Source organism: Adiantum capillus-veneris, chromosome 3, assembly GCF_014529385.1.
Source record: "Adiantum capillus-veneris isolate H3 chromosome 3, ASM1452938v2, whole genome shotgun sequence".
In the NCBI taxonomy this organism is placed as follows: domain Eukaryota; kingdom Viridiplantae; phylum Streptophyta; class Polypodiopsida; order Polypodiales; family Pteridaceae; genus Adiantum; species Adiantum capillus-veneris.
Genome location: NC_140933.1, coordinates 17,017,339 through 17,024,639, shown reverse-complemented (window position 1 = coordinate 17,024,639; position 7,301 = coordinate 17,017,339).

The window sequence follows — 7,301 nt, the reverse complement described above, 5'->3', positions numbered from 1 at the left end:
GTGGACCTCATGATGTGCTTGAATGCTATTGGATAGGTTTTAAAGGGGTCCAATGAGAATTTAGATACATAAAAATAAATAATTAAGTTCTTTCTCTCAAAGAGAAAAAAGAGGACACATGTCCAAATGAAATAATAAAATCATACGAGAGAGAGAGAGAGAGAGAGAGAGAGAGAGAGAGAGAGAGAGAGAGAGAGAGAGAGAGAGAGAGAGTGTGAGTGTGTGTGTGTGTGTGTGTGTGTGTGTGTGAGAGAGAGAGAGAGAGAGAGAGAGAGAGAGAGAGAGAGAGACCAAGCATGAGAGGGGGGTATACTCTCCCACACACACACACATTCTATTATTGTGTGGAGTACAAAGTGCAAGAGCTCCATCTCCTTCTCCAATCTTGTTGAGAAGTGGAGAGCCTACACCACCACTCTTGGCTATGGAATGGAAATCCAACCAAGAGCCATGCTTCAATGCTTAATCTTTTTATCTTCTTCATCTTCATTACTATGCTATTATGCTATGCTAAGCAAGAAGAGTGATGATAAATGAGAAACTATTTCTTTCTCCTATGGATGATTCTTCTTCCTCTTCCCTACCCTCATTCCCTGCTAGCTCTCTCCACCTTCGAAGGTGTTTGATGCCTTAGGACTGAGGCTTGGGATAGTTAATTCTTTTTGCAAAGTTTATGTTAAGCTCATGATGCATGAATATTTCCATCTTCACAGCATCACCAAGGTATCAAGGAACACAAAGATTGTATTGAAACAGTCTCTCTCGATGGGAGAATCAATAATACAAACACCTTTTGGAGGGGGGACCGGCTCCAAGTAAATCTAGTCCTCAACTATTGTCATGTTCTCTAATACTCTTTCTCTTGAAAAAGTATTGTTCATGCCAAGTTAATTAAGTACTATGTTCATGTTGCTACCGTCAATTAAGTTCACCCTCTATGTTCTCAAAGTAATCTCACAAAAAGGCTCACTCTAATTCTCTTAGTTTTTCTATTCTCAAAGTTCATAGGCATTTCCATTATGATGGTATCAGAGCATTTTCTTTCTCTTTTCTTGCTTAAGAAGAGAGGTCCTTAAGTATCCTATTAATGGTTGATTTTGTTAATCATATTAGGGTAAGTGGGATTGGGATCTATTATCGATTTTGTTGAGGCCACTATGTGGGATATGGTGCACACCTCAGGTGCTTTAGTCTTAATAATGGGGTCTTTTTAGACTTGCCTACGGCTTTACCGTTATTGAGCCATAAGAAGTCTGGAAGGAGCTATCACTTGGCAATTTTTCTATGCTAGACCCACCCCACTGCACTCTATAATGAACCAATTTGAGCCGTCGGTGTAGATACTCAAGTGCTTATTTTCAAGGCTAAAGAAGGGTAGTGAGTAAGGGTTTTGAGGGTACCAAAGCACAAAGTAAATCTATACATAAGTTTAGTTAGTATGGTTGACAATAACCAAGAGAGTAGAATGAACATTGATAACTTTGATTTTGCACGTGAAGGTGCTTCAATGATGATGCCCCCATGTTTATCAATTATCTTGTTACTAGGTTGCATCAAGCTATGGGCAACCCTACTTTGCAAGCTGAAGTTACTCAACAAATTTTTCCTAATGGGATTTCCCTTCCTCTCCAAGAGGAGAGAGAGCTTAGGAGGCCTCTTGATGAGACCCCCAAAAGAAGACTCTCTCCCATACAAGAGGAGAAATCAAAGAACAAGAAAGTAATGAATCCCTAAGTTCCTCTGAAGATGTGGATCCACGAATACAATGGTCTAGACGATTACCAAATCCTCCCATGAGGAAACGGTCAACATACGGTCCTTCTTCTTGTCACTCCGAAAGGCAAGAGAGGAAACAAAGAAAGAAAAGGTCAAGAAATAGGTCACCCTCTTCTCCTTCGTCTTTACCTTCCTCCTCTCCTAGCAAAAGCTATGGCTATTCTCCTAGAGAATACAAGAGGGGAGGACATTGCAAATCATATCCTGCATGGGGAATATCACAAAAGCTCAAGAAGATCAAAGAGGGAGGAAAGAGTATCTATTTTCTCACCTATGATGGCACCTTTGGTGCCACTGACAAAGTATTGGCCTTCATCCAACAATTTGATGCAGCCTTTGGAGACGAGGGATTCACGGAGTCCTCCAAGCTACACCATGTAGCTATGCACTTCAAAGAATCGGCTCGTCAATGGTGGGCTAGCCTTTGTGGCAACAATGAAGCCCCAAAGACATGGAAAACTCTATGAGTTTCCATCATGAAGCAATTCCTTGCTAGAGATGTAAAGGACAAAGTAATTATCCAATGGCGCAGTTTGAAGCTTCTCTCACATGAATCTATTCACAAATATGTGGGCAAGTTTTGGGATTTACATCTCAAGGCTACTATCTTCCAAAAGATAGACTTTGCCAAGAAAAAGCAACAATTCTGTTCCGGATTACCTGAAGAAATGGCCAAGTATGTCAACTCCCAACTGCGTGGTTCTATCAACAAAGTAATCCACCAACCATGGTTTCTTCGTGCATCAATTTCTAACAAGGGGCTAGATGGAATGTCAAACCCATGGAAAACAAAGACAAAAATGATGCAAAGGGGAAAACCAATGCCCAAAATTCTTCCCAAGGCACTTCCTACAACAACCAAAATAGGTCCAAGGAGAAGGGAGTTTACAAAGGTAAAAAAAAACTCTCTCTTGAAGAGCTTGAAGCTTTTCACAAGGACCATCAGTGTTTTAAGTGTGGGGAGCAAGGACATGGCTATCGTTCTTGCCCCAAGAAAAATGCTCGCAATGAGACTCCTTGGGTTTCCACCATCGAAGCTCCAAAAGAGGATTCTCATTGCAAAGGATAATCTCTCTCTCCTATGCTTTGGTAAAGGTAAGGGAGCATGATGCCTTCATCTTGTTTGACCCTAGCTCTACTCACAACTTCATATCAATGGAGTTCGCCACCAAGTTGGGCATCCAAGATTTCGAGATGGGAGATATTGTAATGGTTGACAAAGCTTTCAAGGGACAGCAAGCCTCCGTTACTCCCTTGATTGGGAAGTTGAGGCTTCATGTCCAAAGCTATGTCAACAAAGAAGACTTTTTCATCTCTCCTCTCCAACATGAGGATGCTATCCTAGGGGCGCCATGGTTTGATCGCATGGATGCCAACATGAAATTCCCTGAAAGGAGAATCTACTTCTACTAGGAAAAGACCATGTATATAGATGCTAATGAGTCTGGGCATACTATGCCACTTATAAATTCACCAGCTTTTGATAAGTCAACAAAAAGATCGATCTTTGCATACATGATTTTTGTCAAAGAATCCAGTAATGACGCTAATGGTTTATCAAACAAAAATTGTAGGAATCGAGAAGATTTAGACTTGTCTACTTTTCTAAATGGATTCCAAGATGTTTTCATCGATGATATCCCTATGGACTTACCTCCAAAACAAGGGGATGATGACCATCAAATTGAGCTCCTACCTAGAAGCTCACCACCTAACAAGCCTCCTTATCAAGTTTTCCAAACTCAACAAGAGGAGATCATGAGTCAAGTACAAGAATTGGTAGACAAAGGGATGGTGAGTCCTAGATCCTCTCCCTTTTGTTCTCTAGTCCTTTTATTGCAAAAGAAAGATGATACATACCATATGTGTGTGGACTATTGAGCACTAAACCATATCACTATCAAAAACAGATTTCATGTGCCTTGGATTTCATGTGCTACAAGGCTCAACCTACTTTAGTAGGATTGACCTTAAAAGTGGCTGTCATCAAATAAGGATAGTCGATAAGATATCATAAAGACTGCGTTTTGTACAGCATTTGGTCTTTATGAATATTTAGTCATGCCTTTTGGCTTGACCAATGCACTAGCCAGATTCAATCATTTGATGGAGAAAATAATTAGACCCTACCGCAGAGTCACTCGAGTGTTCTTTGATGATATCATCATCTACTCCAAGTCCTTGAAGGAACACAAGCAACATCTCCAAGTGATTTTTCAAGCATTGAGGGAGAACAAGCTTTTTCTCAACCAAAAGAAAAGAAAATTTTTCCTTCAAGAGATTCAATACATAGGTCATATTATCTCTCAAGATGGTATCTGTATGGATCCATCAAAGTTAGAGGTAACAAAAGCATGGCCTAATCCAAGAAATCTACGTGAGCCAAGAAGCTTTATTGGTATGTGTGCATACTATAGATGCTTCATAGCAAAATTTCCTAAAATAGCAGGACCATTACATTACTTAACAAAGAAGAACATTAAATATTCATGGATTGCTAAGGAGAAAAAAGCTTTTGACAAGCTCAAAGAGAAGCTTACCTCTCAACCAATCCTCATGCTTTTGGATCTCTCAAAGCCATTTGAGGTCCAATGTGATGCTTGTGGTGATTGCCTTGAAGCAGTCTTGCTTCAAGAAGGGCATGCCATAGCATATGAAAGCCGAAGGCTCAATACGGATGAACAAGTCTTGGGCATTTATGAGAAAGAGCTTTTAACTCTTCTACATGTCCTAGAAACATGGAAGCACTATTTATTGGGGACTCCATTCATTTACGAACAGACCACCAAAGTTTCAAGTACTTCATGACGCAAACCAAGATATTTGACAAACAAATGAGGTGGGCAAATTTTTCTTTTGCAATTTTATTTTCATATTGCTCACATTGCTAGTAAGCACAATCAAGTGGCCGATGCACTTTAATGATGACCAAAAGTCAATGCGGTGTCTATATCAACTCACAATGATCTATCTTCCATGATAGATGACTATGCTATTGACCCTGACTTCAAAGATGTAATGTCAGCCCTTTCTTTGGGGAAGAAACAGAAACCATTCACCTTGTAGAATGGTTATCTTCTCCATGGCAATAGGCTTTGTGTTACCCACTCCCTTTGTGAGAAAGTCATGTATGAATCCCATTCTCCTCCCTATGCGGGGCATAGAGGCATTCAACCTACTCTTCGAGGAGTAAAGACATACTTCTATTGGCCTACCATGAAAGTGGACATACAAGAGTATGTTTCAAGATGTGTGGTATGCCAAAAGACTAAGTATGATAGAGGGAAGAAACCCGGATTACTCCAGCCATTTCCAATCCCGAATTCACCATGGGGGAGTATATCCATGGATTTTATCTTTGGATTACACATATCTATCCATGGGAATACGGGAATATGGACAACAGTCGACAGGTTTAGCAAGGAAGCACACTTTATTCCTGTCAAAAGGACTATTAAGGCACACTAAATGGAAACCATTTTCATATCTCAAATTTTCAAACACCATGGATTACTAACATCCATTGTGTCAGATAGAGATCCTAGAATGACCAGTTTTTTTTGGAAAGGTCTCTTTGAAAATTTAGGTATAAGCTTGAATTTCTCTTTGGCATACCACCCAAAAATGGATGGCCAAAGTGAGAAAGTCAGTCTTATGATACTTGATCTACTAAATAATTTTGTTACAGAACTAGATCAATGATCACAAACCCCATCCTATCTCATGATATCCCATGAATAGCTATCCCAAAGCCGCATGACTCCTACTCCGCAATGTCCAAACATTTGTAGGACCGTAATGTGCGGCTTACGCCGTAACACTTGGTACGGACGGTGGATTGTGCGAACCCACAGCTTTAGCCTCTTCATGTTGAAGGCTCCATTTGCTGCTCCTCTTCCCGCTCTGGTGACGAGGAAATATCAATGTAGCCAAATCCCCGAAAATCTTGCCGATGGGCTCTATAAAACTCCGCCAACATTTGTGTATCTATCTCAGGATCCTCCGGCCAAGGATCTCTTGGAATGAATTGCATTGGCAAGGAAATAGACTGAGGGGCCTATGGTAAAGGGGCAATAGGTGTATGAATAGGGTAATAATACGACAAATATCTGTGTAGAGCAGGCCAAAAAGGTGGACAAGGTGGGAGACTAAGTGAAAAAGAATGAGCCAGTGTCTCCACCCAAAAACATACTCTGTGCCACTCCCTACAAAGATGACAAATCACTCGTTGCAAATGAGAGACATGAGCCTAGGCCTCAACACATTCTTCTATAGCTTTCACCCAATCAGAAATATCAAAACCCTCTTGGACAATGTTCTTACCTCTATCATTAGTCGTCAGCTTAGGCTGGCTCACCACAACTTGTTGAGTTGGTTGTTGTGTTAGTGCGCCATCAAATAGCCTTGACCTCCAACTCTGCATTTGACCTTCCAAAAAACTGTGCAAGTCCCGCTGCATTTCCACTGTTAAGGCATCAAGATCATTCATATTGATCATCACATCACCAAGATATGATGCTAAATAAGTGGCCAGGTTGTTCTGCGTGTGCAATCAAATAAATTCATCTTGAACAGAAGCGACAAATGCAGAGTTAGCCCCCTCAAAGCCTGTATTTCATAAGGGTTGTACTATCCAATGCTGCGTTTTGACTTAAAAGCTCCGTATTGCGAGCCTGCAAGGCAACCGCCTATGTTTGAGCTCGGTAACGCGTGCCTTAGTTGATGGAGCTAGCCAAATCAAACGCAGGGACTCCACAATGTGCTGCAAAATGCTCCGCACGCCTAGAGCTAATATGGTGGATTTGCGACACTTGGCTCCCAGGGTAGAGCTACGGGAATAGTTCCCCCCACTGTGACATCTGCTATATTAACACCAGGATTTTTTGGTTGCGAGGAAGTGTCCGCACCCGCAGAGCCAGTTCCAACCGGAGTGGAAGTTGCATCCCGCTCTTGCATTCTTCGCTACCAACACGCAACTGCGGAGTCCTCCACTGATCACAGATGATGTCACAGTAGGAGGTGATGTGGAAAGCAGGACTTCCTCCCATCCTCGCTTTTGGCTTTATGTCTCTACAGTGGCCATCTCTTGTGAACCAAAGGTTGCCACTAGAGTTGAAGTACCCGGCACATCCAATATTTAAGCGGGTGTTTGAGACACCCCACAACAGTAAGTGCAGAGCTTGAGCCTGTGCCGACTGCGTAGTTTCTCATGCAAGAAATGGATCATCTCAAGATGGCACAGAGGGAGAAGGGCAAGAGGAAAACCTTCCCGCAACGGAAACACCAGAGTAAGAAGTTTCCCGACGTTCGTATTCGTTTTGGGGTAATGCGGCCCATCTGCCCCACCACTCTTTGACATTCTGTTAGCAATCGTTCTCAGACAATCGCTGCCCAAGCCACTGGCCCAAAGTGGGTTGAATGCAATACATTACGCGCTTTAGCAAAAATTGTGTAGGTCTTGGCTTGCAACCAAATTGCCTCCAAGAACCAGCGATATGCATCTCTTATCGTTGCATCAGTGAGCC